At 52.1% G+C, this 26939-nt stretch overlaps 1 long non-coding RNA gene across 1 annotated transcript; it reads right to left on the bottom strand.

Annotated features, from left to right (window-relative positions):
- Positions 1 to 3491: 3491 nt before the first annotated feature.
- LOC129197257 (uncharacterized) lies at positions 3492 to 26737 on the bottom strand. Its single transcript, XR_008574284.1, has 5 exons — positions 26400 to 26737; positions 22560 to 22692; positions 8409 to 8629; positions 5283 to 5409; positions 3492 to 4657 (listed from the first exon to the last, which is right to left on the bottom strand). It is a non-coding gene; the product is annotated as an uncharacterized LOC129197257 (long non-coding RNA).
- Between the last annotated feature and the right edge of the window lie 202 nt (positions 26738 to 26939).

Below are 26939 nucleotides of genomic sequence, written 5' to 3'. Positions count from 1 at the left end.
GTAAAAGGGTTTGAGTAAGGCGAGGCTTCCTGCCACAAAAGACCTGGACTGCCCAAATACCTTGAGGATTTTTTTGTCTCAAGTGCCACCAACAGCTATAAATCCACAGGTAGTTGTTTCTCTTCTGGGAATTTTGTTCCCTCCCACAGTACTTATTGGTTCCCTGGGGCTATAAGCCAAAAATGTGCAGGGTTAACGAGTCTAAATTATTTCGTCTCGACTCACAGACAGCAGCCTCATCCTGAGGCATCGTAAGACCCAAGGTCTCTCTGTGCCTGTCCAGTCCGGGGTGTCCCAGGCAGGGGGACGCAGCGAGGATGCTCGGGCAGGACAGCCCACTCCCCCCACAGCCATCCCTTCCTCGCTCTCTCGCTCTCATTAGCACAGATCGTTCCTTGGGGCTTGGAGCCAGAATGAAATCCCATCTCCGGAGGATACATTTTTAGACAGTTTACAGAATCTGGCTTCCTGCTTTTAAATATCTTGGGTTCTTTTGTTTCCCATCACCTGGAAGTAGGTGTAAGAAAAGTCAGTGTCCCCAAGCGACTCTGCAGCCGATCTTGCCATGAGCGGGCAACCTCCGTGGCTTTGGAAGGAGCCAGAAGCAAAGTACCCTGAAGGCATCTAGGCATGCTAACCGAACCTGCAACCACCCCGGGCACCGCTATCACCTCCTGCTTCCCCATTCTCCCCTGCACGATGCACGGACAGGAGAGGACCACTGTTTGAGTGGAGATGCCGAGACACAAAGCTGGAATAAACCAAAACAGTGGAAGGACCCACCATCATCACTCCTAAGGCTCCATCAGGGCTCCTCACCAAGTCCCAGGACGGGCCAAAGGGCCAGCACCACTGTTGAGGTGGCGTGTCAGACCCCAGCATATTTCTGCTGCGTTTCTTCTCGCCAGACAAGCCCAGGCCAGGCATGACACAAAGCGTGCTCTGTCTCGCACATCCTCTTGGCGCCGGGCGCGCGCTGGCACGGCCGCCCACCACAGGATGCTGCTGGCGGGGGGGAACTGGGCTACCTTGAGGCAGGAGTCGAAGGGGGTTTGCCATGCCTAGGCTTCTCTTCACGGCTGCTGGCTTAGCGAAGCTTTTGAGATGACACCATTCCTGGACCATCCTGTTCATTCCTTTCTTCAGAACGGCAGCAAGTGGTTTTCCCGCCGGCAATTTTACATCAAATGGTGTTTGCTGGAGCAGAAAAAAAATATGCATTTTTTTACACAGAAACACTGTCAAACACTCTGGAAAATTGCGTACATTCTCTTTTTAGTGGCAGCTGGCTGTCAGCAGCTTGGCACTCATCTGATCTCCAACCCTGAGCTCACAAAGCCACTCCAGGCTGGTGAACAGCCCCTGCAGCCAGGTGACAGCTCTCCAGGTGAGCACAGCCTGGCTGGGGGGGTGCTGAACCCCGGCTCAGCCCCGGGGAGCCCCAGGCCCCCCCGGCCCCGTGGACAGGCCAGATGCCCCTCTCCCTGCAGCAGGGTCACGGAGTGAGCTGAGATTTCCAGGAGCTGCTTGAGCAAAAGCAGCAAGTGGGAAAGCACCGGAGGCTGTGCTAGCTCAGCAAGCAGGGGAGACGCTGCTTTGTTTGTAAGACATCTCTCCTCCACCACAAGCTCGGCAGCAGCTCCCACACCATAAAGGATTAAGCGAGGACTAAACCCAAGGACAGCCCTCAAGCTTTGGGAGCAAAGGTACTCAGGAGTTCCGCTCCCAGGAGCTTTGCGTGGAGGTGCCTGAGCATCTCTGCTTGCGGGATGCCCTCGGGCCACCGGCACAGAGCACGAGGTGGCCAGTCCCCTTGCCAGGACTCCTGACACAAGCTGTTCGAGGGGTCAGAGCCACCCCTCGCCCTGGGCCACGGAGGCAGCATCCTGGCCTTTTGTTCTCCAAAGAGAGCGTGCAGGCAATTGGGTGCCAGCCACAAGAGCTTGCGCTGGTGCCTGCTTCCTCCCTTGGCACGCAGCGGTCCCGGGCGCCTCTGGCCAAGTCTTGCTTGCGTAAACAGCCCAAGTAACGAAGATAAACGAGGCTGAGTGGCAGGGGAAGGCAGCACATCGGCTGCCAGCCAGCCCTTCCTGGTGAATCAGGGCACGCTGCAGGGCCACGCTTTTGGTTAGGGACGACAGAGTTCCAGGAGGTGCTTTATGAGATGCCTTAGCATGGCTCCCTCAAATCACCGACTGCTTGTTTTAAGAGCGTGAGCAGGGGTTTTAAGCTGGTTGCTCAGACTGGCAAAAATTTCACCCATGGAAAAACACATCTCCATGTAAAACGCTCCAACTCAGTAAAAAAAGTTGCAACCATTCCCTAGGCATTTCACAGACTCAACCTCAGGCACACGTGCCCATAACCACAGCAAGATTTCCCGTGGCTCTCACGGAAGGGGGGTCCAAAGCCTGTTTTCTCCAGGCAGAAGGTTCCTCCTACTCACCGGGTCTCACCAGGTGCTCCCGGCACGGGGCTCAGCCCACAGGCGAGCACTGCCATTACCTCCACGTTGCTCATCTCGGGCTGACGCCGTCTCAGACCGTGACGGCAGTCAGAGGAAACCAACCTCTGCAGCGATGCCGATGCTTCCCACTGATGCGGAGCCTCCACTTGCTGCCCCCGCCCCAGGGTCTGTGTCTGAGCTGCACCTTCTAAGGGACACAAGAGGTTAATATTAAAAAAAACCCTGTCTTGAGCGATGCTAATGCCGCAGCAGAACAGAGCACCCCTGCCAAGAAGCTTATCTGAGGCTCTTTGTGAACAAAGTGAACCCTGGAAGGTGGCGAGGCTCAGTGACAGGGAGCAGGGATTGAAGCCAAGATCGCTGCCTCTGGCCAGGGGAGAAATTTCCATCTTAGAGAGGAGCCACCCCGTTCCGATAACCCCGCTGTTCCCACTGTGGCGAGGGGCCTGGGGGGAGCTGAGCACCCTGCTCCCTGGGAGCTGCTAGCACAGCCCAGCTCTGCTGTGGTAGCATCTCACGGCTCCAACTGCCCGGACGGACACCGCAGCTAAAAAGCATCCGTAAGGGATGCAGCACAGGGCAGGTGTCCCTCCACGGCAGCTCTACCTTTCTGCTGGCTCCTGCACCTTCTAAACTGGGACAGAAAAGAGTCTCCTCGCCCAGTCGTTAACCACTGCAGCTACACGGTGCTTAGTGCCCGTCTGCTTTGCGTGCCGTAGGTTCAAGCTCCCGCAGAAACCGGTTATCACACCAGATAGATACAATGAGCCTTTCAGCCCTTAAAACCTCTGGAAATAAACTTGAATGAGCTGTATGTCTAATGAACGTGTGGGAAAATCTCAGAGCAGCCAGAATTTCACAGAGGCCCCGACTCGAACTTTCTGCTTCCCAAATCCTCCCGAGGCAGCACGGATTGGGAATGGAAAGAGAGTGACTCCAGCCGAGCGCTCTTTCCATCCCAACGCCCAGCCAGGGTCGATAAAAATCAGCTGTGACCGAGCACAGCCCATCTATAACTCTGTGTTTATTTTTAATAGGGTGAATTGGTGGCTCAAAACTGAGTCGGGCCCCACCAGTTCCTGGAAATTTAATCCACATATCACTTCTACTGGAGCTACCGTGCAACAGCTAAGTGATCCCGGATTTAGAGCCCTCTCCGTGCGGCTGGGAGGCAGCCTCGCTCGCCCGTAATTTATTGTGTTTTGCAGCTGGAAAACCTGCTGCAGCCCCAGGCAAGTTCACCAGGCAAAATACAAGGGAAATCCTCTGCTGTCGTGGCTAGGGAAAGAGCAGAGAAAACCATGCAAGGTAGAAACACGGGGGAGGGACCACCAGGCTGGACTAGAGATGCGAGGGTGGCTGCATCCTGCTGCTTCGGGCGCAGACAACCAAGCCAAGCGGTGCTTCTGTGAGCTCCAGGTGGGCACCGAGCTGCTCCCAACACCTCCTCCTCTCCAGGGAACTGGAACTCACTGTCACAGGTTTGCTTTACTCTCTAAAAATCAGCGTAGGAGACTCGTGAAATGTTTCTTGCTCCCTGGGGCACAGGAGGAAGAACAGGTCTGTCTGCTCCCGGAGAGACGCCAACAGATAGAAGCTGGTGAGGAAAGATCCCGATTAGACTTGGCAGGCAGCACGAGCAAAACTTCCTCTTATCCTCGTGCGCCCCGCCGTCAGCAGAGCTCTCCCGCTGATCCTCTGGAGTGGCAGCAGGGTTTAATCTCCATGGAGATGGATCTAATACAAGCCCGTGATCCGCCGCAGGTGGTGGCTTGGCTACTTACAGTTTGTGATGAGCCAGACTACCTTTTTACTTCTGTTCTCTATCCCTTTTGGCAGCCACCCTGGAGTGTGGCGGTCTGGATGCCGGGACGGGGCTCGGGGACTGGAAGATGCAGATGAGAAAGGCAGAAGCAAAGCCCTGGGTGCAGCTGGGGGAAGCCTGCAGCGTGGGTAGGACCTGGCTGCTCACACATCCACAGCAGTCGGTATCTGGCCAATTTGGAGACGCCGTGTGCGGGCAGGATGCGGTAACGCTGGAGCTGAGGGTGCTCCTGAGCCTGCAGCTGGGAGACACTCCCCAAATCTCACTGCCACTGCAGCTCCTGGAGTGGTGTTTGGCTTTCTCAGAGGATTCACCATTAGTGATAGATTTATCTTGGGTTTTACTTTCCTTCCTTTGCAAAAACCCTGTTTGGACAACACACGGCAACATCCTTGCTTAGTACAGACGGGGATTAAAGTGAGCAGATGCTTGTTTGCTCACACTAGCTGGGGAATTGGACCTAAAACATTCAACAGCGTGAGTTTGTCTTTTCCCAGCTGGATACTTCCCTCTGTGTGTTTTGAAGCTGGACTCCGTGCTCTCCATAGCCCAGCAGGCTTCCAGCACACACAGCCCAGCTCCCCAACGTGTGGTCCTCCGAGCGCCGGTAGCCTGCAAGGCTGCAAACACGCACCTGCGGGTTGGACCTTATAGAAAGAGACCCGACAAGGCTGCATCGCTCTACAAGCGAAAGGCATCCTTTGGCATGCAACAAACCTTACGTGAGGTAGCGATGCAGCACAGCACACAGATTTTGGAGCTGCTGATGGACAGAGGGATGACAGTATGCTGAGGGCCAAGAGGTTCAGAGCTGAACTGTTCGGACACCTGCAGGGCGAGTTGCTCTGCAGCTGTTTTGGTGCCGAAGCCGGCTGGTTTTTATGGAATCAGAGTCGAAGGGACTCGTCTTGGCATCCTCAAAATCAGTTGCCACTGCAGAAGCCTCCCAAGAATCCAATCTTACCGCGCTGGCTGCTGGCTGGCACCCACCTGCTCTCGCTTCCTGGAGCCAGTAAAGAGGCAGCAAGCAGGCAGGAGGGTCTTCTGCCTGTGAGGTTTCCCTCCCTCTCATTCTTCTGGTGTCAACGGGACAGACCAGGATGGCTGAAGACATTTGCTAAGAGAAGAAAAAGCATAAATAAGTAATGAAAAGGTGCTGTAATGGATGGACTCTAGATTCTCAGAGAAGCCTGCTGTTTCTGGGATTATTCCCTCTCCTCTGCCAAAAGGAGACAATCAAAGGAACCAAAGACCTCAGCAGTGCTTCTCAAGGTGATGGCAGATTATCCGGCTTTCTTACTCATCACAAGCTCTCGCTCCAAGGACTGACAGAGCTGTTACTCTCTCGGACCCACACTAAAAGACACAGCCTCGCAGAACGCCTGGGCACCAGGACACAGAAACCAGCCTCTTTCCTGGGACCTTTCAGGCCGAACTTGTGTGCAGAGTGGAGCCCCACAACGCCAGACCTCCAGAACTGCCCCAGGGCTTGTTTGGCCAAAGGCTACGAGCACTCTTAGCTGTAGACCCTGCTCACATCCAGTTTTGTACCTACATATGTAGCCAGGGGAGCGTAAATACACCTTGGCACACCTGGAAATCAAGCGGGAAGGAGGAATATTAATGCCACAATGGAAAAACCAACATCCTTCACCAAGCAGAACCCAGCAGAGGGTTTGAATGTCTGTGGGAGCTCTGGGCTCCCCTCCCCATCACAGCTCGCAGATATCGATGTGCTGAACGAGCCTGATCCAGACCCCTCACAGCCAAAGACAAATCACTGCCGGTGAAAGGGACCCAGTTGCAGCCCTGAGTGGGACAGACCTCTCCCATCCCACCCACTGGGTTCCAGTGGCCAAGGTTGCTCTCCTGCACGGGCGAGCGGGAAGCTGGGAAGAGGGACAGGCACAGCCTCTGTCCTCCACGATACGCCAGGCCACTGCGAATCACCCGCGTCCCTGGGAGCAAAGACAGGGCAGGGATTTTGCATTCCCATCCCCACCACAGCTGGCTCCAGGACAGAGCACGGGGACACGCGGCCGTCCCGGTGCCAGGCCAGCCCTTGCACCACAGCACGGCAGCTTGTCAAAGCCGCGCTGGTTGTGCCCATCCCGCTGTGGTCCAGCTTTCTCCGGCTGAGCCTCCCTCACAGGAAGCACTGACGGGCTAATGGTTGTGTTTGAACGTATTAACCAAATTACTCGCTGCGCTCTCTGTTTTCCTAGAGCCCCGGCCAGACCCCAAGACTATTTATCTTGGCTTTGAACCCTCCGCCCCTCACTGCGCAGCATGAGCACATAACCGCAGAGATTTGTTAATAGAAACCAAAGCAGAAATCACCACCAAGGCTTGCCGGCAAGGGGCCTGTCCTATTACAACAGCTCAGAGCCTTGCTAATCGGTGTCACAAACAGCATCTGCCAGGGTTTCCGGACCTGCTGCTGCCTGGGGCTGCTGCTCAGAGGGATCAGGCAGGGGTGGCAGGGTCCCAGCGTTCTGTCACCTCCAGCCCCACGGCTACTTTCCCCGCTCCTGCCTTGCAGTCCTGCGGCAATGAGATTGCAGGCAGCCTGGCACCCGCGTTGCTCCTCGCCTGTGCCCAGGCGTGCCCAGCGACTCTCCCGTTCTCTGCTTCCATTTCACAGCGTGACGGTCCCAAGTGAGCTCAAAGCCGCAGCATGCAAAGTGCTGCACACACCCCCCGGTGAAAGATGGGTCCACTTTCTCCTCTCGTCAGGAAAGATAAGCAACGAGAGAGCACAGACCTCCTGGTGTGTTTGTGAAGGTCAGGAGCAAACATCAGCTCTCCTGGACATTTTACTGGTGTAACTGCAGAGCAACTTGGGGAAGTCCTTCCCCCATCGCTGTCAAACAGCAAACTCCAGGGCCACAGCAGCAAGGTTTCACTCCACGAGTTCCCCAAAAGTTTGTCTAGTCTCATTTTAAGCACTTCAAGCCCTGAGGTTCCCTTGTTCCCTTTAGGAGACTCTAAGGCCACGTCTACATGACGGATTTTATACTGCTTTTCCTCATCCACTTGGACTTCAACCCAGCTGAGACCATCTGGTGTCAATGGCTGTGCAGAGGTTCCTGTTTCAGTTGAAACAAGATCTGAGGTTTGCTCAGCCTCCACCATACATTGAGGCTGCAGCAGTTTAAACAATAAACAAAAGTCAGGATTAGATTGCATGGCGGGCCCTGAGTCCAAGTGCATGGATAAATAGCCACGAGGGCCTCACGTTGGTCATGTAGACCCTGGGGACAGGACTTTGTGGTGGTTCCCTCTGCTGAGGGATGGACCTTTGTCACCCTGCCAAAACCAGAGGCTACTTGCACAACGGACAAACCTCTCCTTCGCTCTGCGTTCCCTCACCTTTTGTCCTTCTCCCACATCCAGAAGCTACTATGAATGCAACATGTCAACATCTCAGCAGGTTTCTGGAGCACATGGCCACCCAGCCGAGGGGCAGAGCCGTTATCTGAGCAGCGCAAGAGCAGCCAGGTGACCTGAAGCCGGGGCCTCTGTGCAGATCTGTTCGGCCGGAGCTTATTTCCTAGCAGGGAAGTAAGGATCTAGCATTCATTCCCCATGAGTGAATGAAATCTGCCTTGAATTTAAATGCAATAATCTCAGCCCAACCCCACAAACCACAATTGAAACTTTTCAGGGAAAGCCAGTGTGTTTTGAGTAACACATCACTAAAGGTTTCCCAGTTCATAACACTCCCAAGCCAGTGCAAAACGCACAGAGATCTGTGAGAGAGAAACGCTGGGTAAGTGGAAGCACTGCTGGGACTGTTTCGTATTTACAGCCAGGCTGCAATCACTGCAGAGCAGAGCTGGAAGGGTCTGCATCGTTTTTATCATCTCCCAGGACAACAGCAGAGATCCTGGGCAGGTATAAATTGCCAGAGCTTAGTTCCGGATGAGATTCCCTGATTCACCCCACACTGAGGGCCCGGTTTCATCGCTAGGACAGAAACATCTGCGTTAGAGCTATCTGTCCAGCTACAACTGCCCATCCTTAACAGCAAACACAGCGCGGTGATGACTTGGGTGTTACTAGAGGACTATCATCATCTCCAGGGAGATCCTTCTTGGTTCCAGTCATTCCTACCTGTTCCCAGACCAGGGTCACAGGGCTGTCACCCGAGGCCAACGTTTTTCCCATTTACGCACAGCACAAGAGACGATCTTCAGCAGCACGGTGATGGTGAGGTACCTCTCAAGCAGGCTCTGACGGCGGTGGGGAAACGTGGGACTGGAAAACTTTCCCCTGCTTCCAATCAGCCAGGATAAATCTTTCCTCAAATCTTCTCACATTCTGAAACCTCGTGCCTGGACAGAAACAAATGAAGCGCGTTACGTTTTAAGCAATGAGAATGCACGAAGGTTTGCAGAGCTGTCTGCTTCCAGGCAGAGGGCTGGCAAGCACCGCACAGCTCACGAGACTCTGCAGCGGCCAGACTCAGCCCAGCACCTGGGCAAATGGCTCTGAGCTGGCTGAAAACACAAGAGCTCTCTTCCTCTACTGGGCTCATTATGGTTTGGATTACATTAGCCACGCAAAAGGCCCCAAGCGCTGCGCTGGGGCTGTGCGCGAGATGTTTTCCTCCCAGAAACTGAACCACCAGACTGAGGTCAAAGCCCCGCCGTGCACTGGAGGTGTCTGCAAAGCCTGGTCCAGGACATCCCTCTGATCCCCGCTGAAAAGGAGCTTTGGAGCTACCTCTTCCTGGTTAACCTCCCTTTCCACGGGGAATGCTGCCTTCTTCCACGTATTCCTCACTACCCAACAGGGATGGAAGCTGGTTTCCTTCACCTTGCAACTCTCCCAAATGAGGTCATTTTATTTCCTGAGGAAGATAGTGGCCAAAGCCCCCCAGCAGCTCACAAACACCAATTTAATTAAAATTTTTATTCAAAATATAAGTCACAGCTAATATCTGGCATGAAATACTCAAAAGAGAATATGCAGATCCCAGCCCTGAGCAGCAGAATAGGAGCTGATTTCCTTTAGTCTATACACACACATATGCACATATATATATAAAATATAAATATATATATGTATATACATACATTCGTATATACAGAGAGCAAGAGAGCTTTTACAAACCTATTCGGACTCCCTAGATGTACAAAAGTCACAAACCAGCAGGCACTCATTGTAAAAATTCACTTTGGTAATTTTCAGAACAGAAGTGCTTCAAGAAGAAAAAAAGGGAAGACCCCGGCATTTGCTGGCACCACCAGAGAGGACAGGCAAGGACATCAATCTTCATTCCCATTAGCCCTGGAAAGAATGTCTAACTGCATTTATGATGGAGAGCAGCATCTCACAAGTTACGGGTTGTTTCCTTGATAATAAATCTAACATCACGATCTAACGTATCTTGGGTGTTCTGCTTTGCTGAGCAGTGCTTAACAGATATTTTTGTAAGGCCAGACTTGGTTAATCACAACAGAGGTGCCTCCGTCGATTTTCACTTGCTGCAGACAGGGCTGAAAGGAGATTTCAACATCCTAAAGTGGTGTAAGAGAGGAGTAAATCACTACAGGGTGGCAAACAGGGTGTAAAGGAGAGGAGGATTAGCTCTGTAGATATAGACACGCAGAGCAAGAGCAGTCAGCAAGTAACAGGGTGCTGAGACCTCTTTTTTCAGTGAAATGACTGCTGATAGGCAACAGAGTGAGGGATGCTGGAGCCAGATCCCGGCACTGGTTTGCGGGGACGCGGCAGCGCCAGTGCCGCATCGCACAGCCAGGTCCTTGCTCCACAAATCCTCTCGCGTGTCGGAACGGGGCTGTTTCACACATCGCAGTGAGCCGTGCTGGGGCAGCTTTGGTTCCAGCCCTGGGGATAGCTGCTAGCACATTAAACATACGAAATTTCTGGCTGAAAAAAAATTAATAATAATAGTCAGGCGTGTTTCTAACCTTGGGTGGCTTTGCTTTCTGCTTTTGCCATTCTCCTCTTAACGACTCCCAGAGCTGAGGTGCCAAGAGAAGGATTGATATTCAGACTTGCTTGTTCAGGGATATTGGGCTGATTTTTTTATTGGAGTCAGGAGTAAAGACTTCTATTTTTCCAAGAGCAGGGAAAGCATGTTCAGGCTGATAAATATCTGTCAGCAAAAGCCATTAGCTGATTAAGTGAACTACAAGGGGAAAATAAAAGACAAAAAAGCCCTGCCATTCCCAGTGGAACTGCTCAATAGCCTTTTCCTCCAAGCAGGATTTCTAATAGATTTCTTAGAGTGTTTTCTGCAGGTCTGCACATGTGTTGGTCTATTAAAGGGACGGATCATAAGAACTTGTCTAAAGTGAACCTCATTTTCCAAAATCACAATTAAGTAGCTGCCCAGCTACTTAATCAGCTTCTCCTTTTGTTTTTTCCTAGCACCAAGTATGGGCTCACCTCTGCTACAAATCCAGCACCTGCATCAGGAACGCCAGCATCCTCTCCAGCATAGGTACTGGTCAGGGTGGGAGACCTTATGGGCCAAACATCACACGAAGCCCCAGAAATCCTTGCTTCTAGCGGTAAGGAACACTTTTCTGTGCCTCGGTTTCCTCCCTCTGTAAAATAAAAATGATGGGAACTCTGTCCAAAGTAATCATTCAAGCGCCACAGTGGAGGGTCCCCGTTAGCCGGTCCACGCTGGTGACGGAAGCCCTTACAAAACTCTGTAGGTCTGATGAGTTTTAGTGCCAATCTCAAAGCCTCAGTTCCTGGAGCGATCCCACACCTCTAGGTGAAGTTTATACACTCTTGAGGTTTTTCTCTATGCCCTCAGGAACATCACCCCAAAAGCCCTAAAAGTAAAAAGGATGCTCGTTATTTCCTCTTTAACCTGCTCGGTTTTCAATACAATATAGTAGTTTATGATAGATCAGGGACGGGTGGTGATTTATCACTTTGAAATAATTGGGGTCAGCAATACTGCCATGGTCCATGGGAAACACCAGTCTACGCTGTCTCTCCTCTCTGCATAGTTGGCAGCAGTGAAAAACATGATTTACTGCAGCAGCAAAGGTTTCTATCTAATCCTGTCTGTAATCTCTTACTCTAGGAAACTCCAGGATACTGCGGGTGGGAACCAGGCTCAACCTTAATCTCAGGACTTACAGGAGAGCAACAGGTCATGGCAGGACTGATCCTCCATCGCTGTGCATCAGGGTTTGTGCAGGATTATGTCTAAACCCGGACCCTGTACAGACACAGAGCAGCAGCCAGCACCAGGAAGGAGAAGGATGGATGCAAAGCTTGACTCAGCACCTCCTGCCTTCCCTCCCTTCTTCCCAGATGTGGCTGGAGAACCAGCACAGCCCCACCATGCCACATTCAATGAGAAAAGCCAGGCATGTCATAAAACAGAAAACTAATCGCCCCCAGATGTCTCATTAAGGCCACAAGAAAATCCTACAGGGTCAGGAAAGCACTTGTGGAAAGCACCAGGAGGTCACCCTGCCAAACCTTCCCTGAGGCTACAAACAAGCCCAGGGCTTGTGACACCTGAGCACAGAACCACGAAGCCACGGCTCGTGCGGGAGGAGCCTGGCAAGTGGGAGCAACCTCCCACCAAGCAAAGCAGCAGCTCTGCCTGCTTCCTAGCAGGAATATACGTATTTTTACAGAGAAGGAGGATCACAGACCCTAGGGTGGCTCGGGCTGCCCCTGCTGCCTCTTGCATTGCTGAAAGCAGGGCAGATATTACGGCAGGAGAGGTATGAGACCACGCTCCGACTGCTGGCATCTTTTTAACAGCTTACCAAGCCTGTATGCCCAAACTCTGCTAAAGCTGCTGTCACCAAAGCCAGGCTTCTCAGTATCCCCTGTCCCTGTGACACCAGGCAGGTTTTGCTTCCACCCAATTAGTCCTGCTAAACGAGAGGCCGCTCTGCACCCTGCAGCAGCCGTTATCCCGTCGGACAACGGCCTCGTGTCCTGCCGCGGCGGCAGGAAGCCTTGGGGTGACCGAGGTAATGTTGCTCATGGAGGCTGCTCCATCTGCAACTCGTCCTGCGCCAGAACGGCAGCAGGGAGATAAGGAGTCTCAAAGGTCTCGTGGAAAACTCCGACAAGCAGTCTATTTTGAGCCAGCCTGGCTCGCTTTTCCTGCCGGCTGCTCTCCCCGCTTCTCATGCGCAGGCCTGGGACGAGCCGGACCTCGTGTCTCTGGAGGACATGTCAGGGGAGCGAGCTGTCCCCTTCGACGGAGGCGAGCGACGGCGGCAGCAGCGGGCTCTGACGTGCGTGAGAACGTTTCCACCACGGAAAAGCATCCGGAGCCAGTGCGCGGCCGCGCACCGCTGGCTTCGCAGCCTTCACCCACACTGCAGGCTGCTTGGAGTCCCAGGTTCCCAGGGTGACCCTGGCCTGACAGGATGGGCTTCAAGTGGTGCGGTGTCCTGGTCGCCGTCTGCAGAATTATTTCAGTTCAGATGCTTTTGCCTGGGGAAGGGGAGGAGGACCCAGGTCCCAGGCAGGAAAAGCTTGAGAGTCTGGAAATGTAAACTCTGGGCATCCTGCTCCGGAGAGGAACAAACGGGCCTGAGCTCCCTCTTCCCAGGCTCCACCTTGGTGGCAGAGGTGCTCTCTCATCCAGAGGCCACCCAAAGCAAAAGCAGAGCTGTCCTCACCCACCGGGACCTGCTCGGGTCCCACCGCAGTGCCCTGACCAAGGAGGGCTTGGGTGCTGTGAGCCACCCCCTCAGCCTCCCCCGCCGGCCCCCGCCTCGCCGTTTGCACGCTCAGTGCTCCCTGCCCTTTGGCTGGCCTCACCCCTGCTCCGCAGCGTCGCCTTGGCACATCTGCATCCCTGGCTCCTTGCAGCTCCAGCCCTGCTCCGACGGGCTAACCGCACGGCTCTGCTGCTCCTCCTCTCTGCCAGCCCTCACTCGAGGACGTGGGTCTGTCTTCCCGACACCAGGCTCCGTGATTTGCTCTGGCTCAGTCTCGGATCAAAGCATCCCACATCCTTGTCCCGCTCGTCTTCCGGGCACTGTACGCTTGCTCCCTAATTGCTTCGGTCCCCACATCGGCTTCACTTTGCTTGTTTGGACACAAAACGTGGCTTGAAAATTCAGTTCACTTAAAAAAAAAAAATCCTGATCCAGGAGCTCTTGGAGGGGAACAGAGCTGGGATTCGGCCAACGCTCATTCCTCACCACACCCTTGCAAAGATGGGAACCAGGGCATTTGTGCTTTCGAGCAGACCAGCCTATTTTGGGAAGAGACGAAGGGAAACCATGACAAAAGCTGATATGGAAAAGTGGATACGAAGCAAGCTGATGACATTTACTTGGTGCCAGGGAGATAAGCCCATTGCCAGCATGTGCCAGCCAGCACCGACTCCGCAGCTTCCGAGGCAGGTGGGGATGCTCTGAGCACCGGCTGGGCGAGGGGATGCCAGCACCATTCATCCAGCCCACGCTGGGTATGTCCTGGGCATCGTGCAGATGACAGAGATCTCACTCAAGGCTGCTCCTAGCTCGGGAGAGAGGCAAAGATGTCTGCTGCTGACTCCAGAGAAAGCAATTTTTAAGGGATGAGAAAGAGGAGGACTTTGTGACTGAACTGCTGCAGTGTCTGGGAACTGGGTTGCTGGGATATGGGAACTATGCGGCAGACAGCTGGGGACAGGGACTGTGATTCATCCTGGATACTTTGGAAGCAGAGAAAGGGCACAGGGAGCCAAGGCGGTTAAGTAGGGATATAAGGAGGAGAATAAGCAATGGGCCCAAGGCTTTACAAACTATAAACACTCTGATGGAGGAGCTTTGTATTCAAAATAAGCAAAGGCAAATTAAAGGAGGGAATCAGGGGAAGGGAAAGACAGCAGGGAGGAGAGAGAGACTGAGCGGAGATCTGTGACCAGTGCCAGGTGAAGAGAAAGCTCTTCCCAGGTTCTTGCTGGAGATGCATGGGGAGCAGAAGCCTGAGAAAGTGTGTGAAACGAGTGAGGGATGGCAGAGCTGGCGTCAAAAAGAGGGGTCCACAGGAGAGTCCTGGGATGTTTTTCAGAGCTTCCAAGCAGAAGTGAAGGAACTGGTTTAAAGGAAGACAGGGACAAGGGCTATGCCCCAGGAGCCAATTTCAGAAGCTGGGTCTTGATTCCTGGCTGAATTTGTGTCAAAGCTCACCTGGAACGTAGCACCATCACATGAAATTACTCAGTGTCCACATCCACCACAAAGTCCTCGCCACGTTGATCCCAGCAGGCATGGAGGGAAGACAGAACTCCCCCTTCCCCACCTTTCTACAGGCTAGGAGCCTCACGAACCCAGCAAGGCAAGACAGAGAGCAGTCCTGCAGGGAAAGGACCCTCCAGCCCTCTCCTGCTCGTAGACAACAAGCCAGTTTTCATATCAGTGGCCAGGCTAGAACCCGGCTGCTGAAGCAAAATTCCCAAAACCACAACGTGGGCAGGCCGGTGGCTCTGTGCTGAACAGGGAGACTTCCTCCTGGCCTCCATCTGAACAGGAAGACAACAAGGCTGCCTACAGACCCCACCATAAGCACATACTCCCCTTCAGCCTGTGAGGATAAGACAAAAGAAGGACACCTAAGGAGGCACCGGCTTGCAGGACGAAGGTCACTCTCATGGTATTGCTCCAGGTGCAGAGAAACCTGCTCCCACAAGACCTGTTCTCCACTCCCTCGGCAACCTCAGGTGCGTGAGATGGCTTGGGGTGCTGGAGTTTCCAAACTCTGCATCCTTATCCCCACACCAAACAGCGGCACTCCATTTGCCTCCCTTTCCTCCCGATCCCAGCTCCATCCAGAGCCCTCTGCAGACAGTGACTAATACGTTCCACATATCACGGTTCACCTCTGGGCGGAGAAGAGCACAAACAACATAAGTGGTTTCTTTAGATGCAGGAGGCACCAGTAACTCTTTGCAGTGCTGTGAAGCCTGGGAAAGTTTCATCCAGCCAAGATGCTAATCAGCACTACGGCAAAGTGCTGAGTCAGGAAAACAGAAGCACAGGATTGATTTGCAGGAAGCGAAGTGCCAGATGCCTTCACATGTGCTGCGCTTTCACCCAGCCCAACAGGCTTCATGACTGCTGTGACATATTCCTTTGGGGTCCCTGGGCTCCAGCACCGTCCCATGGCCCCACCGTTCCCTGGGGCTTGGGCCCATTCAATTAGTCAGCCCTGCAAGCTCTCCGCAAGTCTTCATGATGGACCTGTATTGATCTGCCCCAGCTCTTAGGTTTCTATCTCCATTTATCAGGCCTTCGCATTCTTTTAATCCCACCTCAGCCCTCCCCAAAGTAATGAGATAAGAGGCAGGCTGGAAAGGCTGATAAAAGGGAACTGAACAAATCCATTAATGCCGTTCCTGTGCCAGGAATTACAAACCCCGGCCCTTGTTAATTATGCTTGCCAGCCAGAGTCCCAAGACAGCAAAGCCAAAGAAGAAAGTCAGGCTCGCTAATAACTTGTCCTAAGAAAAAAAAGCAACACCTGAAGGACCAGGACTCCTTGGTTCTTATGCCACATGCGGCATTGACTCGTTTGGGCACCGAGGGAGGTCAAAGCAGGGTGCTCAAACCCGAGCAGCTACAGCATCGATTCCACAGAACCCTAAACCAGCGCAACCGCTGGCTGCCCCAGCCCTGCCCTCTTGGCTGAACATCCGCCCTGGCCCACGCACTCATCACACCCTGTGCCGAACCATTTCAGCAAGCTAAACCAGCAAAACAATTCCCTTTGGCTTCCGTGCAGTTCAGCAAAAACTTTATTCCAAAAAGGGTATATTCTGCAGAGCCTGTATGGACCTGCTCAGTGAGAACACGGTATGTGCATTAGGGGACGAGCCTTGGCCAGGACGTGATGGTGATGAACGAGAGACAAAAGACTTCAGATCTGAAGCACATGTAGAGAACACGCAGAGACCTTAACAGTACTGAGCTACCACATGTCCACTCATGAAGGGACACAATTGTCACCCTGCAAGATGTTTCAAGGTCTCTAATGTAAAAAAAAAACCCCAACAACTCACCAAACCCCAAATCACAGGAAAAGTAAAATTCAGGGCATTTTGTCAAGGTGCAGAGAGTGGAGGACAACTTACCAGGTCAACTGGAACATGTTTTAATTGCAACCTTTGGAAAAAAAATTTCCTTGTATAAATGGAGATTAATGGACATTTCAAAAGACACAGTTGCTTTAGCCTAACCCCTCCCCTCCACATTCTCCTTGGTATGTGGCCTAATGGATGTGTCAACAGTGTAAAAAACCAACAAAAACTAATAAAATAAATAAATCGAGACACTCATCCAACCAACACCCTCTCTGGAACAGATCCAGATTCTATTTTAATTGATATCTTCTAAAAAACAAATCCTTTCTTAGGGAAAAATAAACCCTAGTCACTTCAGGGAAAAACATTCTAAGAGTTGCCCAGGATCCCCCAGGGTACGGGAGGCAGAGGCAGGAATCCAGGTCACTGTCAGGACCACAACACTGAGCACGTGGGCACAGAAGAGCACGAAGCGTCAGCGAGTACCTGATTTCATCCTGATTCTGAAGGTTTTACATCACTTGGGGCTTTTCTCCTTTTTGAGCAGATGTTTGAGCTCCTGATGTTTGTTGGTCCAGGAAGTGGGATTTTGCAACCTGCCCCGGGAGCCAGCCCCAGCACTGAGGAAGATGCTGTTGGTTCTTCTCTTTCCTGGAAGTAACACCCGTTGACAAGGCACTCCGTCTTCCTCTCAGCTCCCACTTGAGCAGTCCAAGGGCTCGTTAGGAAATGAACCTAATTATGTTTGATGGATGGGGACTGGGGACTATTACTCATCTCTGTGCAGCAGATGGACCACAAAGGATACTTCACAGAAGAATTCAACTGCAAATACTGCAACTGCACAGCATGTACCCGGCCTGAGTGCACTGACCCAGAACCTCTACCATTCCCAAGGCTTCAAATCCTGAGCAAAAAGCCATGGAGTGGGAAGGGAAAATACCAAATTAGTGTCCTCACCTCCAAAATGAGACCAGGACCTTGCTGTGGCAGGAACTGCCTGGCCACAGAGTAAGGCATTGTTGGAGGTGACCTAGGCTCTGGAGCAGGAGCAAATTAAACACAGGAGCCAAAAGACAACTGAGGCTGCAGCAAAGGAGGGAAAAACAGGTCTTTGAATAAAACCAAGGCTGCCCAATTCCTGTTCCACTGTGAATACTCAAAAAGCCTCTATGGGTTCTTCACACCTGATGGAGCATCTCATGCCTGTGCTCCCCCCCTCAGTACAACTGTCTGCGCTGCTGCCTGATGACCGAGGCTGGGCACTATCGGGGCTAATAATCCCTGTCTGGTGGCAAGTTCCTTGTTCTTCCGAACGAGCCCGGTTCGCCGTGCACACTTAATGCTGCAGTGGGGCCATCGGCAGTGGCCTCGGGAAGAAATAGGAGGTTTAAAGGGGAGCTGTCGCAGAATGAGAAGTTCATGGGCCAGGCTGGTTTTTGATCCCATTGATAGTCCTCCCTGGACTAGCCCTTGCTATGAGGTGGTTTGTTGGCCAAAAAGTCTTTGGGCTCACAAAGGCACATAACAGGTGTATATCACAGAAAATCACAAAATTGAGTCCAAAATTATAAGTCCACTGAATATTAAGTATTTTCCCTCTAAAGAAAGAAGAAGGTTTCCTAATTAGTGTCTTTTTCTACGTTCTCCATCCCACCTTCTCTGATGGTGGGAGAATATCCCATGAAGGAAGATATTCAACCATTCAAGCATTTTAGTGTTTGCACATGGGCATGAAGGCTGCAAAATAGTGGAAGAAAGCAACAGAGAAAACCCAGAAAACAACAGAATAAACCCCAGACCTCTCAATTCCCAGTCAGTATTCAAGCTGAAACCAAGCAACTTCTCTAAGCTCTTTGCATCAGCCTCAATGACTTGGAGGTCACCTAGCAGGAGAAATTACTCCTTGTTATATTAGAGCAGAAAAAGGTACTACAAGAGAATATGCTAGGATAATTTAGTTTCAGTTCTGTTGGCTGCAGACAGATTAGCTGAGACCCCAGAACACAACACGCTCGAGCAACACTGGCAAAGGAAACATTCCTGTCCTGGGAAAGAGGGAGGGAAATAAATAGGCTGAGCCAGATCAATTCCTCAAACTGGTTTTCTGCAATCACGCAAATAGTTGCATCAGTGCAAAGGAGAGAACGGCACAGGGCAGTGGAGGCAGCTCATGGGAAAACACGTTCAAGGAAAGTGATGCTCAACCAGACTAGAGGAGGAGGGAGGGTGTGCGGAGCATTCCTTACCCAGATTGCAGTCAAGAAAAATCACCTTCTGCTTTAGCTCTCCCACACTAGGTCACCTGGGAGCAAGACCCTGTGGGCAAACAAGGATGACTGAGCTCCTCCCAGCTTCTGTCTCACCATTTGCCTTGCGGCAGGTGCCACAACTCCTGTGAAACACCATCCCGCTTAACCATCCATCAGCAGTTATCAAGCCTTATTGCATCTTAATCCACTGTCATCCCATCCTTCACAGGGAAAATGGGATGAAGCTGCAGCAAAGTCTGCAGAGTGAGATAAAGGTGCCTTCTGCAACCCATCCGCAGGGCGAGACTGCACACCAGGGTGGCCCCAGCAGACCAAAACACACAACAAAGCTGCTTGGTGCAGCTGGAAGGTGATGCCCATTCCAGCCAGGACCATCAGGGAACCCTGCCCCGAGCCATAGCACCCTCAGCACCCATTCCTCCTGGGCTCTCGTGGGCTCATAACCCCCTCTCGTGGCAAACACATAGCCCGCTGCTCCCTGGCCCCACACAGGAAAGAGTTTTCCAGCACTGGATCCTGCTCCAGATTTCCAGAGCCCTTCAGAGGCTCTGCTGATGAAGCACATGAATATTGATGATTTGCAGAGATGCAGCAGAAAAAGCAGCTGCAGGGAGATAGACCCTCCGGAGCCAAGTTCAGCAAACGCTGCCTGGTGTGCAACACCTCCTGGGGCAGGAAAAAGGAGGGGAAAACACGGAGCTTTTGTGGGGAGAAAGAGATCGAGCTTTTCAATAGCGTTTAGGGGACTGTGATCTTACCTTTATCCAGGAAAGGGCACCCCATTCCTTAAATTAAAGCTTTGGAAAAAGCTTCACCTGTTCTGAAAACTGAACGACTCGATGGAACAGCAGTTTCACAGCTGGACAGACTTGCATCGCTTGAGTGCTTGCGTTAGCAACCCTGCCTCGTAGGTCAAAACCAGCAGGCACAGGCTCTGGCTACCTATCCCTGACTCACTTTAGGCTGGCTTTCGGAGATTTATTTAAAGCAAGGTTATATTCTTAGTGTTGCCACAGCTGTTTGCACATTTTAACATGGAACCTGTCTTCTACTGCTTTGCATGGGCTGGACTGGACTGATGCCTTACAGCTCCTGTATCTCTCCTCGTACATCAATAATCACAGTTCCTTCCCGTACCTGTTATAGCCCCCGCGCTGCAGTAATGCCAGACCTCATAGGCGCAGACTCATACGCTCCCAGGTATCCCCTACTCTTCCCTGCAGTGTACCCCACGACCCTGTATCTGCTCCCCACCTTGCTATGCAGGAACTGCGTATGCTGCAGCTGGCTTCGGAGCTGTATGTGCCGTCTGGCCGCTGAGCTCCCACTCTGTCAGCCGGCCAGCCCTTAAACGGGGCACAAATTTGGGTACTAAACCAAACCACCCGCCTCTGTGAAACTCGCAGGAATTCAGTGCTTGTGAGACATTTCCTCTCTGCCAAACGCTGCTGAAATTAGCCAAGGGATTCAACTGTCGTTAGCAGGGGGAAGGCTGCAAGGGGAGGGAGCGTGCATACGGATACACGCAGATGCAATCTCGTGTCAGTACTAAGCCAGCCTAGAAAGCAAGTGTATTAGTCCCCGCTGAGAAGGGATATGGGGGTAGAGGGGGAGAAACAAATGGGCAGGAAGTTTTCCAATTCAGGAAGGGGAGTGTCAATGCTCAGTGCAAGCATTGCAATCTCCTCGCTTCCCTACCAGTACAGTGAGTTCTGGTAGCGCAGCTCACGTTCCAGCTCCAAGACCCCAGCCAAAGCCCATTTGCTTTCTTCTGGACTTCTCACATCTCAGGGACTGCCAAGGTCTACTTGGAAAAAGCTAATGGCTGCTCTCAGTGCTGCTATTCCTTCACCCTCCAACAGCATGTGCAGAGCCTCCAGCAGCTGTTCAAGTGCAGCAAAAAGCCAGAAAGGATGGTTTGTCCCACATAAGCACCCTAAAGCTCACATATGATATTTATTAGGACTGCTAAACCAAGGCTGGTTCACTCACTCTCCCTTGTGCTGTGAGAAGGAAGAGTGAAGTGACATCTTTCCATCTCAAAAGCAGTAAGATTTTCTAGGGACAATACTGCCTGTTCTGTTGCCTCTTTTCCCACTCATTTGCATGGGATCATGCCTGCAGTACCGGGACGGTTGCCTCTTTCACACAAAAGGCCTGAGCCAGCCTTTAAGTTACAGCGATACTGGCCAAGCATGTGCTCTGCAGTTGAGTTGAAGCAACCGGTGCAGGAACGCTGCAGTCCCTGCACTAGTGTGATCCCCGAGGCACCTCTGAGCAGCCTGGAACAGCAGAGCTACGCGGGGCACAGAACCGAAACCGTCTGGCTACAAATCCCTTGAGACAAAGGGGACCCACCACACCTGGGCAAGGTCCTTGACACACGCAGGACTATCCCCCACTCAAGGCAGGCAACGGCAACTGCCTCAAATACTTGGGGTTTTTTTTAAGTGACTCTTCCAGAGCAAAGACAGGATGAAAAACTGGCATACCATCATACCAAGAGACAGGGGAAAACTGGGGATGGTTCTAATTTTGCAAAACCTCATCAGCTGCTGCAGCACAGGCTGCTCCAAGTTTAGATGACATTGCATCAGTCCTCTCTACCTTTTAGTCAGGAGGAATAAAAAAATACATCTACTCTAGTCTGCAAAAAATCACATGCTAGGAATGGCTTGGGATAAAACTAGCACTGAGATTTTATTTTGCCCAAACTAATTGCAGGGGTTTTTTTCTTGTAAATTTGTATGTCCAGCAGGACGCTGAAGAGGAATGAGTAAAGGGAATGGCACGAGTGACCCACCCTGCTTATCGTTAGCAGTCTCTGCTTGTCCTGCAGTTACAGGCTCAGCAAACTCCTATGAACAGGAGAGAGGCAATTCAAAGCAGCCCCTTCATTCAGGTGCCTCAGGAAGAAAGGTGAACAAAAGGGTGCAGAAGGACACTAAGAAACAATTGGCTCCAAAATTCAACATACAGGAGCTCTGAAAAGCACTGTGTTTTTAGACTGTGCTGCAGAGCCCTCCTCCTGAGGCTGAGCAGTGCACAAGCATGAAGAGAGAGACAAGGCTCTGCCACCTCTCCACCAGTCCTGGAGCAACATCCATCCATTGAGCTGCTGGAGGACGTCCAGAGAAGGGCAACGAAGCTGGTAAAGGGAGCACAAGTCTTATGAGGACCAGCTGAGGGAACTGGGGTTGTTTAGCCTGGAGAAGAGGAGGCTGAAGGGAGACCTTATCGCTCTACAACTATCTCAAAGGAGGTTGTAGTGAGTGGGGTGTTGGTCTCTTCTCCCAAATAACTAGCAAAAGGACAAGAGGACATGGTTTCAAGTTGCATCAGGGGAGGTTTAGACTGGATATTAGGAAAAATTTCTTCACCGAAGGAGTGGTCAGGTATTGGAACAGGCTGCCCAGAGAGGTGGTGGAGTCACCATCCCTGGAAGCGTTCAAAAAACATGTAGATGTGGCACTTTGGGACATGGTTTAGTAGACATGGTGGTGTTGGGCTGACAGCTGGACTTGGTCTTAGAGGTCTTTTCCAACCTTAAAGATCCTATGATTCTTGAGCAGGGCAGTTCTCTGGGCCACTATGTGGAGTGAACCATGGTTGAGGTGAGGTAAGGTCCAGAACTGAACAGAAGAACATGCTTTAGCCTTTTGTTTCTGAGCCTCAGTACCCACTGCTGACAGCAGCCATGTGTCAGTCACAGGCCACGCTATCACGATCAACAAGCTAAACAAAGCCATCTGTGACCCTAAAAATCAACAGATGTTGTTCCTCTGACTCATGCAGGCAGAGCAGGCATGAGGACAAACAGAGGCAACAGCGGAGATCTCAGCTCGTTCAACGTTTCTCAGTTTGCAACCTCCCCAGCTCATCTCCCGGACTGCTGCTGAGCTGCAGAGGCAACACGCTCATAGCGGCCAGGTTTTGGGTACAAAAAACATTGCTCACCTGGAATCCAACAAACATGTTGTGCCAGCGACTGGGAAGAACTTGGCACAGAGGATCAGCCCAGGTATGTCATGGGGTGCAACTGCTAGGATAGCACGGGATCTGTCTTCCGAAAAAGATCCTGCTCCATCACCTGTAAGAGAGAGAGAGACAGATGAGCAAGAGCCTTATGGCCTGAGCACGCAAGAACACCCAACACGCGCATTTCGACATACATCCAGTGTGGGAAAGGGTAGAGGCAGCCCCAGTCTGCCTGGGGGAAGACAGGCGGCTGTGCACCCGCGGGAGTCATGGTGCTGGGGTGCCAAAGCAGGTCCCAGCAGCAAACCTGAAAGGAAAGCGCCTAGGGGTGAACGGGAACACGCACCGTGCTGGCGAGCAGGGCAGAGATCAAACTATTATTCATCAGTGACAGGAAAAGTTACCAAAATAGAAGTTTTGGAAGGTTCCAAAACTATTTGTGAAGTGGGGCCAAATTTGACTAATAGCTTCAGCCAAAATTGAGAAAATAATTAGAAAAACATTGAAACATGTCATTTTTAGTTCTTAATTTTCTTATTTCTTTTTTCTAACTAAAACATTTCACTTCGGAAATGATGAAACATTTTAGTCGCAGCAGGATCTCAGAGCCTTTGTCCCAGTGAAACAGGAATGTTTATTCGGTTTGTCACTTATTGACTGAGTTAAATGTCAGGAGGAAATCTCAGTGTTGCTTTTTCATGTAAAAATAAAAATGTACAGAAGATTTTATCTGGTGGTACAGGCCATTAGAAGAGGCTAGCTAAAGGCAAGCACCCTTCCTGTCCAGATCCTTGACTCCTCTAAAGTCCCAACAGAGGATGCAGCCGAGGGGGGGGGGGGGGCAGGATCAGCCAACCTGCATGGAAAAGCGATGGGGTGACCTCCGGGGAGGGGGGAGGTCAGAGGAGGGTCCCACTCAGGAGCATCTCCCCCTACCAACCCAAGGAGCTGCCCCAAAACGGCCCTGGGGACAGCAGGGTCAAGGGCGATGAAGGCTGGTACGAAAAGCCCCCCAGAGCTCCCCAAATGGGAGAACCAGGGCCTTCCCCCCGCTCTCGTGCCCAGGGGCACTGGGGAAAGGCCACATCCTGCCTCTTCCGTCACGCAGAGCGGCCTCTGCCAAGAACTCAGCCCCTCCCATGACTGGTGCCTTGGCTTTGTCTTATTTTAGGGTCTGATGAAAAGACTTGGGGTCTTCTCCAAGCTTTGCTAATGAAGGGCTGAGTGCCACAGCCAAGCGACTCGGGATCCCGCACTGCTCCCTCCCACGCGAGCCCAGATGTCCTGCGCGTTTCCTCCCCTCGCTCCCTCTATCAGAAATCTCTGCCCGTGCACCACGTAGATTTTGCAGGTCCAAGGGCTCACCACCACGGCTCACTCTCACAGTTTCCGGATCGCCCCTGCCATAGCTGGTACGATACAGATTCTGAACTCCAGTCTACTTCCAGTGCTCTGACAGCTTGTCCCAAAGCCAGGCAGACTTTGCCCAAATACTGACCTTTAACAACTCCATCCACGGGCCAAATGCTAAGTCAGTGCTCCGAGCAGCTTTTAAACTAGCCAAGAGGGAACTACGGCAAGAGATATTTTTTTTAAACGCCATTACACAACTGCCTGCCCAAAGCCTGGCTCAGCCATTTACAAGCATTTTGAGGAGCACACGCCACATTCCCAAAGCATCCCACCACAGGTCGTCTTGGGGCAGACACGGCAACGGTGGCTTTCAGGGTCTTGGTGTGGGGTATGGAGACCCCAGCGTGTGTCCACATGAACCGCCAGCTGCTGGGAGGAGACTGAGACCTGGTGATTACAGCAGGGAGGGAACTGGGAGCTGGGGCATGAAACTAGAGAGGGGAAACATTTAAGCTTTAATCTTGGAAACAGCTTCCTGATAGTAGATTTATGAGCAATGGGAATAGTCTCCGTCGCTGTTGCACAGGGCTTTAAAAAACAAGACCGGATAAGAGATTAGACAATAGACATGAGGGATTTTGCTTTGACCAGAAGATGGAGAGGACCTGACAGTTCACTTCCAGCTCTAGCTACCCTGCCCATACATCATCAGCAGCAAATCTCACACCTGCCTTCTGCGGCACTTGCCCATTTACACAATTAGCCAGCAAAGGTCATCAGAACATTACTGCACTGCTGTGAAAGGCATCCAAACAAATGTGACCAGCCCAAATTTCTATCCCTGCTCTCACCCCGCTGCAGCTGTGGAGATGACCTCTTGGGGCTGCTACAGAACCTCATTTTTCAGCTAACACCTGGGTGTAGTAGCCAGAACCAGGGGCTTGACACATCCAACGTTTGTGCAGGAGCCCACGGAAGGGGTATTTTCACTAATACATGCGTCTTGTTTAACTTGGACATTGAAGTAGCTGAACTTTTTCTGACTCGCTCCTCCCTATATATCACACTTTCCTGTAATCAACTTTTCCTTTTTTCCTGACTTGGCCTTTCCCAGTGAGTTCTTGGGTATTGATTTTCTTCAAAGCTGCTTTAGTGCTGCTGAAGGATGTTGAAGTGACAGCTCTGGCAATCCCAGCGCTATACTCACCCTCTAAAGCTGTCCAGCTCAGGCAGCCGCAATGCGGGCTTCACAGCTCCTCGCTCCCCTGGCCCCGCTTCCAACCTCAGTATGACCTGATCACAGCTAAAAATCCAAAGCAGCCCACAAGAGCAGCACCCCTCTGTACCCCCAACTTCCTTCATATACATCCTCCAGCAACCACGGGTGAACAGCAAGCTGCTCGCCTGCGTGCGGTTAAAGCCCCCATCACGTCGGGCAGGGGCAGCCGTGCAGAGGCACGCCACGCAAACTGCAGCGGGCTCCGATTTGGTGCCCGAGAGGCCGTGGCAGAGCTGACAGTCCCAGGGGCTTCATGCTCCGCTCTCAGACCCTTTGCCAGGGTCTGTTGGGAAGCTTGCCCGAGGCTCAGCCTCATAAAATTGCCGAGCCAGTGCCCTGAGAAGGGATTAGATGCAAAAGTCTATGACCTCAACTGAGTACAGGGAGTCAAAAGCACTCTGACTTCAGGCTTATTGCCCCACAAAAACATCAGTGAAATCATTTCATTAATCCCCAGGGTCTCATTTCCTTCCTTCCTTCCCTCAGCCAAGCTGAAGCTTAAAATAGTATTTTGCATTCCTCGTATTTCACTCCAAAACTAATTAATACTCAATCAGCCAAAAGCTCTCCTCACAGCAGCCTGGCTTGATCGTGCAACCTGCCCACCCTTGGCAACAGCAAAAGGCTCCCAGTTCCTCCCAAAAGATGCTTCTGGTGGAGCATCTGGAGAGATCTGCACTAAGGCAGCAGAAAACAGGAAAACAGTGAAATTAAAGCCCCACGTGCAGTCTTTCCTCTGTCCCACGTGCACACACAACTCTTACGTGCCCACAAACAAACTCACGCTGCGGTAATTCCCTGACGCTGTAAGCACGGCTGCTCTTCACCAGCTTCTAGCAGCCCCTAAAGGCAAAACCCCACAAGTTACCTCCTGCCTCCTCTCGTCAGTACCTGTGCTACCATGCAGGGCTGAAACCACACTCCAGCCTGCTTTCCTGGGCTCTTGGAAACAAAGAGGCAATTTTTTTTATTTGGATACAAGGGGCTGGCAAAGCCCTCAGAGTCAGTGCAGGGTAGGGGACAGAAAAGAAGATGGAGCATGGGTCTGTCTTCATTTGGACTTTACAGTTATTTCTCACCCTCTCAGTAGCCCAGGCCAAGCACGAGTCAAACGACAAGGCTGTGCAGATGACAGAGCATAACTGCAAAGGAAGGGACGCAAGCCGAAGCTGGAAAGGAAGCCTCACCCAGGAACGCTCCGAATACGTCACCCCACGAGGCATCAAGCCCCCCTGCTACAAGGTCCTTCTTGCTCGATGCCCACACGCACCAGGCATGGGCTCAGAGGATCACAGACGGCTCTTTTTGGGGCGCAGGGACCATGGACCAGGAAAGACTATAACGAGCGTCCCAAATACGCGGGGAAGACGTGGCAGCTACAGAGGAGGGAGCAGAGGTCAGCATGTGCTGACTCACACCATACACTCCACACTTGACACGTCAGTTTGTTTTTTCAGCCTCAACTTCCACCCACAGACCAAACGCAAGGGCAGGCTTTGTGCTCCAGCCAGCCCCACGAGCACCAGCCCTCGCTCGCTGCGTTAGCGGGACAGCCTCGTTAACCACGAGCACAGACCAGCTCTTCCCACGGGCCATCGGTGGTGGAAAGATGAAGCCCTCCTGTGCCTCGGCTGGGTTAGGCTTGAAAATATTTCCAAAGGGAAAAGCCCATTGCTGGAACAACCGCAGTGCCCACAGGACAGGTCCGAGGCAGATTTACAGCTCTG

Source organism: Grus americana, chromosome 28 (assembly GCF_028858705.1).
Source record: "Grus americana isolate bGruAme1 chromosome 28, bGruAme1.mat, whole genome shotgun sequence".
Lineage (NCBI taxonomy): Eukaryota > Metazoa > Chordata > Aves > Gruiformes > Gruidae > Grus > Grus americana.
This window is presented reverse-complemented; position numbering and strand designations above follow the sequence as displayed.